Below are 13,285 nucleotides of genomic sequence, written 5' to 3' on the forward strand. Positions count from 1 at the left end.
GTGTCGGACTGGCCCGGCGGGACACCGGGAAAATACCCGGTGGGCCCCGACCTTCAAGGGGCCCCGCCGGGCCAGACCCCCAATCGCGCCGGCGTGGGACAACGCCAAAGGGGAGCGCAGCGGTGGCGACGCAGCAAGAGGATGTGGGGGGCTGGGGGACGCGGGGGCTGGGGGGCCCTGGACAGCAGTCCCGGTGGGCCCCAGGCCGACCCTGTTCGCTGGAGTCCCAAAGCTTTAGAAATGGCTTTATAACCTTTGAAATTGAACTCAGGTGTGATAAACCACAGTTAAGTTATTTTTTAACAAGGGGGGCAATCACTTTTTCACACAGGCCCATGTAGATTTGGAGTTTTTTTTCTCCCTTAATAACGTAAACCTTCATTTAAAAACTGCATTTTGTGTTTAATTATGTTATCTTTGACTAATAGTTAACGGTTTTTGATGAGCACATTTAAGTGTGACAAACATGCAAAAGAATAAGAAATCAGGAATAGGGCAAATAGTTTTTCACACCACTGTATATATACACATACAGCTTGAAAACGGTCCAAGACCCAGGCCGAAACATCGATACATGTGAATTTTAACATTTGATAAATAAATTAATTATTTTAAAAAATCCCAGTGTGCGCTGCTAATTACAATTGGATTTCTGAATAATGGACACAACAGCAGCACCTGGTTTCTGACCATTTTTTAAGGTGTGCGAGAGACCTTTTTTGTTTTTCATATATATACATACATACATATATATATATATATATATATATATATAAAAATAGTGGTGAGCACAACTTTCCCTTGTTTGTTATAGATAGAGATAGAGATATATATATATATATATATATATATATATATATATATATATATATATATATATACACACACACACACACAGTATATATATATATATATATATATATATATATATATATATATATATATATATATATATATATATATATATATAATTTTTTTTTTTTAGTGAAACATGCATTAAGGTAGTGTATTAACCAATATTAAAGTCCTGCAATGAAATATTTAAAGCTTTAGGGTAGAAATGATCTGCTCCAACTTGTAGGCCTGCATTAACGACAGGCAAACAGAGAGCACAGGGTCACTGCCATAGAATCTTCAAGTCAGAGCTTTCAGCTTAACGAACAGAAGCCTCTCTGTGTGAGTGCTCTGCAGGCAAAGCATGTGATAGCAGAGCTGGCACTCAGAGATACCCTGCTGTTCTACTGAGCCTTGTGTGTGCCAAGAGTAGACACTCCCTCTGCTGTGGCTGCCAATACAGATATTAACACTTAGTGACCACTGGAAAGACGAGCAGTTTTGGTATGTCCCGGCATTTTGCATGGTATGTGACTATACCAAAAGCCATACCAAAATGGAAGCTGTCCTATGGCCATATTTGTTAAGGGAATGGGTACAGTTTTGCAACTGCGGAGGTTTGCAATAAACATAATAAACACTGCAGTCTGCACTCAGCAACAATGGGCATGGCTCTAGCCTAAATGGGACATGTCATAATTATAATGGTTGTGGATGCAGTCGCAAAACCAGAATCGCTATGTTTTTACAGTAATTTTACTGGGCAACTGAAATCCCTATGCAAAACCTTTGTTCCTGTAACCTAAGAGGCTGTTCTGACAAACTATTTAATCAGGGTCAGGACAAACAAGTAACAATTACACTTTCTTTTTTTTGTTACATTTTTATTATATTTGGCATTCTTAATATATTGATAATGGACCAATGGCACCAAGACAGTACAAATAAAGGGCACACACAGACTAGACCTTTTCTCTGGGCAGACTGAAAACTGGTAGGTCTGTAAACTTTCTATCTAGGGGCCAGGTCACCCAATTAGGGTAAAGTAATACCGAAAACATCCAAATATGCCAACCATTAGGGCAATGGCACAAGGCACTGTATGTTATTTTGCCTGTACTTAATCTCTGACAAAACCTCAGCAAGTATTGTCACATACCTCCCAACATTTTGGAAATAAAAAGAGGGACAAAAAAGTTGTTGCATGCAGCGCAGCACAATTTTTTACCAAGCCTATTTTTGTGGTCACACCCCCTAATTACCATGTTCATTTTGGCAGGTTATGAAAGTTTGAACATATTTCTGTGTTTTTTCTTTCAGTTATTACAGTTTTGCTAATGAAGGTGAATTTAAGCTGTGAGTTTAACTTTTCCCAAGGGACCCGTTATCTTATATTGTTACAATTACTTATTTGATTATCTAGAAATTGTTACAAAAGCATCTTATCTTCTGCTGTGGCTGTTCTGGGCTCTCTGCTAAAAGCCAATTAAGTTAGAAACTTTGTTTCTTTTTCTGTCTGTTCAGTGCGGAAAAGAACAGGACTTTCCAGTACAAATGAGGGACAGTCGGATGAGCTGTCAAAAGAGGGACTGTCCCTCTAAAAACGGGACAGTTGGGAGGTATGCCTTCATGTTAGTGTCAGTGTGAATCACTAGTGGTAAAACAGGTGTTTTATGATCCATATTTGGACAGCTTTACAAAACAAGTTCAAAATACCCTAGGTGGTATATATGTTAAAGAGTAATAATTGTGTTTGCCACAGTTCACCAAAGGGAAACGCCACAGCTGTCTGATTTGGCAACCCCTCCTCAGCTTCTAAATAAAACATACAGTAGGGGGCAGATGTATGAAGGGTCGAATATCGAGGGTTAATTAACCCTCGATATTCGACTAGGAACTAAAATCGTTCGACTTCGAAGTCGAACGATTTAGCGCAGATAGTACGATCGTACGATCGAAGGATTTTAATACAACGATCGAAGGAATATCCTTCGATCAAAAAATCTCAGGCAAGCCTATGGGGACCTTCCCCATAGGCTAACATTGACTTCGGTAGCTTTTAGCTGCCGAAGTAGGGGGTCGAAGTTTTTCTTAAAGAGACAGTACTTCGACTATCAAATGGTCGAATAGTCGAACGATTTTTAGTTCGAATCGTTCGATTCGTAGTCGAAGTCGTAGTCGAAGTAGCCCAAAAAACACTTCGAAATTCGAAGTTTTTTTAATTCGAATCCTTCACTCGAGCTTTGTAAATGTGCCCCTAGGTGTCTACGGTTTGTGGAGCCAATTGGAATGCAACTATGATTTCCAAAGGCTTTTCTAGGAACTGGCTTTTAATATTCTGTGCTGCCCAAAGCCATTATGAAAAGTAGGATCTCCAGTGTATACCAAAATACGCCATTCAAATCTTTGTCACCCATTCCAGTCTCCAACCAGATGTCTCCCATTCAGATCAACTCTGAATCATGGACCAGGAGGGTCATTTAATATTGAAAAAGTGCATGAAATACTTTTGCAGGCAGTTATATATATTATATATTGCACCAAATGTAATTTTAATAATGAAAAAGTGCATAACACATATACGCTGGGACTGGCAGAACAGCAAAACTGGAATCCCTTAGATATAACTGTCTGTGTGGCCTTTTTACTGTGTTGTGTGCCTTTTTTCGATGGGGGGGCAAGGTTCAATAAATGTGCACATTTATTGAACCTTGCCCCCCCCGCACATTTATTGAACCTTGCCCCCCCATCGAAAAAATCCTGTGCTTCAGAACCCCCACCTTACCCTTTATACTCCAGCTGAGTCTGATTTCACTATTGTTACACCACCTCCCATAATTCAAAAGTACACAGGGATATCCTGAACCCACAGATGTGCAGCTTCGCTGAACCCAGAATAAAACACACCTATTAAATACCTCTCGAGTCTGTTAGGAATGCATTGCAAATAGTCAGAACAAACACAGACAGACCAGAGGGGTTAAAAGCAGGAGTGTCTGAATTAATCATTTGTAGAGATCTTGCTCAACTCCTGTGAGATGCATAAGTCATAAGTGGGTGGATCTGGTTTCCTCTTAAACTTTAAAACTAGTCATACTTTTGTCTTTATGCTTATTTTGTATCTTGCTAAAAAAAGTGCAGCTATTAAATGTACCATCACTTTCTTCGTTTTCATTTCGAGGACAAGAATCGTCCACGAGAACAGTCAGTGCCTGAGGCGACACATGTGCAGTAAATGCTTTGCAGATTGAAGGCTTTTTATTATAACGATTAAAGCATCAACTCAATTAATAGGCATGTAACATTCCACAGCATTTTAGTCCATGTGAAAATGCACTAATGGCACAAGTGCTACGAAATGGCACAAACAGTGCAGAAATCACCGCACAAGAGCCCTAACAATTACATAATAAGCACAGCGGAAGAAGACATGCAAATAAATGCAAATGAGGTGAGATCTGTATAAATAAGTAAATGTCACATCGTCTCATTTACATTCGTACCATACTGACATGCTTTACCTTGTCACAAGTGACCATAGCCTGTGTATGTTACAGATAAAATTACTTTTGCTTTCTCAGGTCTAAAAAATGCCTTCAGGCTAGCTTCCAAAACATTGCCAAAGGCATTCTAGAAAGACTTACTGCATATACACTGACTCTCAAGCATCTAAAACCTTGCCTATTATACAATTTGTGATATCAAAGCTGTAAAGCTAATATAGCAGATTATGTGATTTGCTAATAATCACATTAAAAGGCATTTTCCTCATTTGAATTTTTCCAATAGAGGGGCTACTTCTCATATTATGAACAGTTACCACTAGAAAACTGTATATATGACATTATACACACAGGGTGTGGGGGGGGGAAGTCTCCCCTAGATTTAAATGCCCTGAAAATGTTAAATTTGGTCATAAATGCACAGGGTCAAAATGAGTTTTTGTGTGAGCCCACCTTAAACATTCATCTTTGTAGCAGCCTATGGCTGTTTGTTAAGGTGAAACCCTGCATGTTTAATTCACGTCAATGATGTAAGGTTTCGGGGCAGGCATGTTTGTTAAGGTGGCCATAAACTATAAGATATTTTCCCCAATAAACTCACCAAAAGCTTGGTGATATTGGGCTAATGCAACCATTAGGCTAGGGCAAAACAATTGAATTAAAATGATGGGAATAGGTGCCTTCGAGACAAGGACCACATCAACTAGCCAATACTGTCCTTGATCTGGCGTTGAAAATCAAACTTGCCCAAACTACAGATTTTTGGCCAGCTATCAGTTGTGGGGGACTATTGGAGGGCCCCATATACGTGCCCATAAGCTGTCAAATCAGTCTAAAGGACCCAAACTGGCAGCTTAAATCTGCCCGTGTATGGCCACCTTATGTCACTTCAGGAGCAGCCAATAAAGCTGGCTGAACTTGTCCAGTTTAAGTTGAGAGGTTTGCTAGCTTTTACCTATTTGCCCAATTCTGGACATCTTTGTTTCCTTTTGGCAGATCTAACTGAACTTCCTGTGGTTCTGTCTATCTGCCTTGTACATTCTTGGTGGATGAATGGTACAGGTATGGTACCTGTTATCCATAATGCTCAGGACCCGCGGTTTTCTGGAAAATGGGTCTTTCTGTAATTTGGATCTTCGTACATAAGTCAACTACAAAACCATGTGAATATTAAATAAACCCAATAGGCTGGTTTTTCCCATTAGTAAGGATTAATTATATCTTTGTTTGGATTAAGAACAAGGCTCTGTTTAAGTAGTACAGAGAAAAAAGTATACTTAAAAAATGTTTTAGATGATTTGAATAAAGTCTATGGGAGATGGTCTTCCCGTAATTCTGAACTTTCTGGATAACGGGTTTCCGTATACTGAATCCCATACATATACATTGCTGCATATCTTCCTCAGCTCTTCCTCACTTCCTACCATCTAAAACAATGGTATTTTTCCATTTCCATGGATGCTGAAATACCACAATATACAGCTGTCCAGCCCATGGGCCAGTCAGCCACATGCCAGGCAGGCCGTCTATTGAATTACCAGCTAACGATAAACTGCATATGCTAAATGTTAACAATGTGGCTGTTAACTAATGATGATTTCCCTTATAATCATTTAAAAGGAGAACTCAAGAGACCAGGACAGAAATAGCATTAGGCAGAAAAGCACTGTGATCTCTCAACCCTTTAATTTTTTTCAGACTGTTCCCATGTTCCATATTTAGAAGTATCTAACAATCAATACATTTTGAATAACTTCCTTTTTCAACCACAAATAGAACGGAAGTGTAAATAGAACAGTGGCCAGTGTCTTATTATAAGCCTCTAAATTCACAATTGTTCCATTTTAAATCTACATGTACACATTTTTGTACAAGCCTACATGTTGGAAAGTTGTTTCCTTTGCATTGCTAAGGTTTACCATCTTAATCAATTTAATAACAAATCATGTCCAGGTTGTGCCAGCTGTAAGCAATGTCGTGCTGGGAGCCATTTACCTGTATACAGAATATCTTATAATTTGGCTGAACACCAGATATTCTCATCATATTGTATGTGTGTATAACTTTATCTGTAGTGCTGTTAAGCTGCAGAGCTGTACAGTGCATAAAAGTACAATATAATTGGACTATAACTCCTGGAAGGACTAAATATGGCATAAAAATGGAGTGGCAAAGTGGGGGTGTGGATGCACAGCAATGCTAGTAAAACTGGCACCAACATACAGCTCTGTACAGAAAATAATATTAGATGTGACGTATAAAATTGGACACAAGTTTATACTTTTACATTTCAACATTAATCAAGCAGCTGCAGGCAGCCATATGTACAGTAGCACCATGCAATGGCAGATAAGGATCCCTGAACATACTGGTTCCTATGCTTTGCTCTGTGTCCAGGGCTTTCTGTATTTGCAGAGTTGGCAGGACTAGATATGATGGTGGTGCCGAGTGTAAGACCCATTTCCGCATTGTCTATTATATGGCACCAAAGAAGAGGAAGGCAGATAAACAGTACAGGATTTTTGATGATAAGTGGAAGCATCAAGTAAGCTTATCTCTTCAGAAACTCAACCTCATTGGTTTGGTGCATCAGGAACAAATAAAAGGCAACTTTCTGCACAACTCCCATGACTAAAGGTGGCCATACACGGGCCGATAAAAGCTGCCGACAGACGAAGTCGGCAGCTTATTGGCCCGTGTATGGGGGCCCCCGACGGGCTTCCCCGATCGAGATCTGGCCGAAAGTCGGCCAGATCTCGATCGGATGGGGTTAAAAATCCAGTCGGATCGCGGCCGCATCTGTTCGTTGATGCGGTCCCGCGATCCGACCGCCCGTTTGGCGAACACTAGGATCCGATCGTTGGGCCCTAGGGCCCACGATCGGATCAGCCCGATATTGCCCACCTCAAGGTGGGCATATCGGAGGGAGATCCGCTCGTTTGGCGACATCGCCAAACGAGCGGATCTATCCGTGTATGGCCACCTTAAGAAAATATTGCAACAACTGTATGTGCCCATTGGACATTCACGTCCAAACAATCACTGCCTGTCACAGACTGTTTCCCACTGACATCAAAGATGTGTTCGGCAGGTGGCCCTGCGTTTTTTTTATGGGGTCTTTCCTTTTCCTCTCAGAAGTTGTGTGCAATAGATGTTAAAGGGTTTGTTCACCTTCCAACATTTTTTATCAGATCAGTTGATTTCAGATAGTTCACCAAAAATAATGACTTTATCCAATTACTATATATATTTTCTATGTGCAACTGTTTTTCTAATATTGGAGTTTATAAAGGTTTATTTTTCACCTTCTTATATATTTCTGTAGCAGCTCTGGGGGGGGTCACCGACTCTGTAAACTGATACGTTAAGTTGAGATATTTGTTATTTTTCTCCCAGCTTTTCATTAAAGGCAGCCGTTAGAATAGTTACAATAGTTGCTAATATTCCACAGATGCACAGGAGAAATGTATCGATTAAATGCAGCAAATTGTAACAGTTACTACAATTAAATTTAAAGGAGACATATAGGATAAATGAAAAAACCCTAATTTTGTAGGCAATTATGAGTAATATATGGTGTTGCTTTTACATGGTGCTAAAAATTAATATTATCTTTAAAAATAGCTCCTTTATTGGAGCTCCCTATAGATGTTTTCTGGTCCCTGTCTGTGTTTCAAATGAGGGTGGGCGTGTCCTAATGGTCCCTGCCAGAAGCACAGTAGGAGGCGGACAGCCAATCACAGCCCTGCAGTCATACAAGCCAGGCTTTAGTTCCCTATCAGGTCCTGCTAGCTACTGATTGGTTCCTGTCCTACAGTGCAGTGAGCTGAGAGCTGCCGGCTCCCCTAAACAGCCTGTGAATTCAGGGAGCAGGAAGTAGAAGAGAAGGGAGGGATTATTAGGGTTTTTACAGAATTATTTAATAAATCACCCTGAAACACTTCTTATTTAAGCACAATTCTTCTATATCTAAATGAGTATAATGCACTGGTATGTTCTTATTTTTTCCACAAAATGTCTCCTTTAACAGTTCAGAATTTGCACGTGGATCACTGAGCTGCCAGACAGAAACACCATAAACAGAAACATTAAACTAGTGATGTGCGGGTCAAGAAAAACTCAACCTTCACCCAACCCTAACCCGCGCCCATCTGTAATTGAAAAATTTTTTAATTTCTGGTGAACAATTTAACTGAAAAAAAAAAGTTTGGAAGGTGAATAACCCTTTAAAGACATACCACACTAATTAAAAAATAATTTGCATGTCATGCTCAGAAAACAGTTTTCCGATGAACAAAAATTTCCCCCAAAATGTCTGCTTTTCATTGGTACATCCTCCCAAACTTCTAAATAGTGCTGAAAGTCAGCTTGCTGCCTGGATTCCCCTATGCGAGTATGCAGCAGGATTAATGCATCTCAATGTGATTTTGCCTAAATTTTGGCACCTTGAAATCGGGTCCAGGAATGACAAAGCAATGGTTTTAAAACAGAGCTTTTAACCCATGAAAGATGATGGCTTTGCCAGAAGATTATTTGCTGTGCAGCCTTAGAGCTAAAGGGACATTTCAGGGTGTTTGAATGGATGCCAAACACACAGTTTCCATTCAGAAACCAAAAGCTGGCAATCTGGAGCATAAGAAATTACTCTGATTTAAAACAACTTTTAAATAATGGCTCTTGTAAGCAAGCCCTTCTAACCCTACTGTTTCATTTTATAAACCTTGTATTTCAATTCATTGTAAGATGACTGTTTCTTATACGTATTATCACCACTGTATAACTGTATAAATTAACAATGGTGATGGTGTTTAATTTATCAGCCTTATGTCACCAGAAAATCATAATCTCTTTTCTGCACTAGAGCATGTATTTCTGTTGCTGCCACTAAGCTATACAAATATTATGGCAGCTCCATCTCATCTGTTTCACATTATTTAAATTAAATTGGCAGTATGCATGATAACAAACACTCCCCTATTTAACAGTTAATTAAATAAAATGATTAGAAGATGAACAAATGATTAGAAGATGAACAAGGTTTTTCATTAACACGGCATATCTAAAGAGCTGATGCAGTCACTGATAATATCGTTAATATATTAAAATGGTATTTTTGTTTACTTTATATACTGATATACTGATATAATTACATTATTTAACATAATATGTTCAGTTTTTTAAAAAATGTATGCGTTTATATATGCACTCAAAACACAATGTACATATAGTCATGCACACAGGGATGGCAACACTGCAATTAGATACAGACAAATATCCAGCCTGACATCAGTCCCCCAGAGACACGACACTGGGATTTATAGGGATGTTACTATAAGCAGAGACCACAACACGAGGACACTTATTACTTGATACTGCTATGAAATATCACTAGGGATGGGCGAATTTTTTTGCCTCGTTTCGCCGAAAAAATGACGCCCATAGACTTGTATGGAGACGTGCGTCAAAAAAAAAAAAAAGACGCGCAACAAAATAGAGTTTGCCTGGCTGGTATAGAGAATATTTATTTATCCCTGTGCAGAGAACAGTGCTGCTGTTCTGAGGGCTTGTAAACCAAACTGTGCACAAGACAGTCACCATAATAATGTGAAATATTATTCTTGAAAATGCCCCCACTGCTCCACACTATTTACAGCCCTTTGTGCATTGAAGAACACTCATCAGTAGGCATTTTTATAAATAGCAAAAACATATCGTATGTAACAAATCTTTTCATTCCAAATAAATGGAGCTGAGCATGCTCCTAATCTCTTTACTTTGCCATAAAAGGCAGGCTTGCCTTCCATGTCCTGTATGTATGTATGTATGTGTGTGTATGTGTGTGTGTGTATGTGTGTATGTGGGCTGAGAGCTCTTGTTGTGTGGCACCCCCTCCCTATACTTTCATGCACAGCAGCATGTGCTCTTGTTATGACGTGACAATAATCACATACACACAAACGTCACAATCAGATCTGTCAGATGATCAGCACACGCTTAAAGGTGGCCATACACGCACCAATATTATCATACAAAATTCATTTTCATACAATATTGAGTGAGTGAATAGGTGGCCATACACGGGCAGATTAAAGCTGCCGATATCAGTCGAGGAAACTTTGGGCGACTTCGGAAAACTAAGCAGTTCAGGGAGATTGTCGCCCCGAAGAAGAGGCGATTTGTCGCTGGGGCGATTAATCTCCCCGAATCTGCTTGTGTGGACTGACCCTTAAGGTGGCCATAGACGAAAAGATCTGCTCGTTTGGCGAGCCGATCTTTCCCCGATATGCCACTAACGGGCCTGGCTATATCAGGGGTAATCTGAACAGTTGGCCCTATGGCCGAACGATCAGTTTAAGAGAGCGCAATGGGCTCTGGCGGGATCAGTCGGGACAAAATCAAACCTGTCCGATCGACCAAACGACCGATCTCCGCCGGACGAAAAATGTCGGGACTCGATTTGTACGATAGGATCTTTGCATCTATGGCCAGCTTTAGACCGGTTCGGCAGCTTATCTGCCCATGTGTGGGGCCTTCCGACGGGTCCTCCCGATCGATTTCAGGTCAAAAATTGGCTCAGCTCGTTGATTGCGCTGGTTGTAAAATTTTGAAGGCCCCCTGAACATCGTTCATTGTTAGTGCTGGATTGTCAGATACAGGTAGAATTCTATTGTTTCTACCTGTATATCAGACGAGTCAGCTCTACACGTGTGTGTTGAAAAGAACGATCTTTCCTGAAAATATCTTTTGCAGGAAATTAATTGCTTAATTGTTTCCTCTATGGCCACTTTAACCCTGTCACTGCCCAAGCTTTACATTCCTTCACATAAACCAAAAGATCTAGGTGCATCTGAGGACAGAAAGGCAACATTTAAAGGGCAGATGTGAGCCAATGAATGTCAGTAAGGGGTGCAGATGGGCAGGGGCACATGACAACCATAGCAGATCCTGCAGGCCCCTAAATGAATTGCAGACAGGAAGGTAACTACAGGGTGAATGTGAATGCAGGCTGCCCATTATGCAATATTAAAAGCATTAGGAATATTAAGAAAAGATAATAATATTGCTCTTACCCTATACAATGCCACTCACAGAGACGGCCCTGCACAGTTGTGTACAGCAGCTCAGACCTGTTAAGGAACGTCGCACACACACTGACACAATGAAAACACACGAGGCCGCCAGTGTATTCCTGCCCTCGTCTTCTCCGACCTCCCAACTGCAGCCGGACCCTCTTCTAGTCTGCCTGGGCTTCAGCCTGACACTCAATTCCTGCTGTTTGATGGCCCCTCCCACATAACACAAGCGTCACGCCCCCCGGCCAGTACCATCTCGCTTGCACATGGGGAGGACTGCGAAGGTTGTTTTTGTTGTGTATGGCTGCTGGGTGTCATGTAGCAGCAGCAGAAGAGTGCAAGTTGTTTTTTTTTAATTATAGATACACAATGACTGGTTGAGTGAACTTATTCAGTGCCAAATATGGTCAATACAAACATCAGGAATAAAATACAAGTAGCAAGGATTAGGAATGCAATAAAGACTATGGGGCAAATTCACTAACGCGCGAATCGCCGAACGCTAGCGTTAATTCGCTAGCATTTGGCATTTTCGCTACTGCGCAAATTCACTAACGAACGCTGGCGTAGTTTCGCTAGTGTTACTTCGCAACCTTACGCCAGGCGAATCTTCGCTAGCGACGAAACTACGCAAATTCACTAACTTGCGCAGTGTAGCGAATGCTACCTTTTACGCTAGACTTCCTTCGCCACCTCAGACCTGGCGAAGCGCAATAGAGTAGATAGGGATTGTTTCAAAAAAAGTCAACATTTTTTCTAAGTCCCAAAAAACGCTGGCGTGTTTTCTACATGATGGCTGATAGGCTGAAAAAGATCGAAAATTTTATGGGGCTCCCCTTCCACCCCCCTACATTTCCTGACTCATGGCAACTTACCTAGACAGTGGGCACATGTGTAGGGCAAAATAAAATTTTTATTTCCAGATTTGAAGGTTTTCTAGGCATTTGTAGTGCAGATACGTGTTCCTCCATTGAAATTTGAATTTCGCGCCGTATGCAAATTAGCCTTCGCTAGCGCAACTTCGCTTTATATAGCGAAACAACGCTAGCGCAACTCCGCAACCTTACGCTACCCCTGTGCGCAACTTCGGATTTTAGTGAATTTGCCCCAAAAAGTAATGGCTGTATTTGTGTGTATTATATAGTGAATCAAGTACCTTCTCTTGTAAATTATAAGGATATAATACACAAAAGCCATGAATATCCTGTAAATTATATCCTTATAAACGGTGAGTTCTGATGTCATCAGTTATAAACGGTGAGTTCTGATGTCATTTCTGTCACATGACTCACTGAAACTTGTGTATTATAATAAATAAAGTACCCCCAGTTGCAAAGTAAGAGGATATTAGAAGTTACCTCGGAGTTCCATGACCTGTATAAAAACACTCGGCCTTCGGCCTCGTGTTTTTATATGGTCATGAAACTCCTCGGTAACTTATAATATCCTTATATTTTACAAGAGGGGGTACTTTATTCACTATATTATAAGTTACCGAGGAGTTTCATGACCATCGGCCTCGTGTTTTCATACAGGTCATGGAACTCTGAGGTAACTTCTAATATCCTCTTATTTTGCAACTGGGGGTACTTTATTTATTATAATACACAAGTTTCAGTGAGTCATGTGACAGAAATGACATCACTACACACCATTTATAACTGATGACATCAGTACTCACCATCTATAAGGATATCATTTACAAGATATTCATGGCTTTTGTGTATTATAATATATATATATACTTCCCCAAACTCACAGCACTCACGATTCGTGGATTAACCTTGCCTGGGTGCATGCCACGATGTTCCAACATGTAGTCCTCCCAAAAAGCAGCCGCACTCACAGGACTTATCCAAAATATAAATGCTTTTA

At 40.4% G+C, this 13,285-nt stretch overlaps 1 protein-coding gene across 2 annotated transcripts in view; it reads right to left on the reverse strand.

The window, feature by feature from the left end:
- LOC108703159 (eukaryotic elongation factor 2 kinase-like) overlaps positions 1-11,624 on the reverse strand; it is a 64,481-nt gene extending 52,857 nt beyond the window's left edge. Inside the window, exon 1 of one of the 2 annotated variants that reach the window (XM_041579245.1) lies at positions 11,408-11,624. The gene's annotated coding sequence lies outside the window, so the exon portion shown is untranslated. The remainder of the gene's footprint in view (positions 1-11,407) is intronic. The other variant, XM_041579246.1, reaches the window with a different exon arrangement.
- Positions 11,625-13,285: the final 1,661 nt, after the last annotated feature.

The sequence above is a fragment of the Xenopus laevis genome, chromosome 9_10S (genome assembly GCF_017654675.1).
Source record: "Xenopus laevis strain J_2021 chromosome 9_10S, Xenopus_laevis_v10.1, whole genome shotgun sequence".
Lineage (NCBI taxonomy): Eukaryota > Metazoa > Chordata > Amphibia > Anura > Pipidae > Xenopus > Xenopus laevis.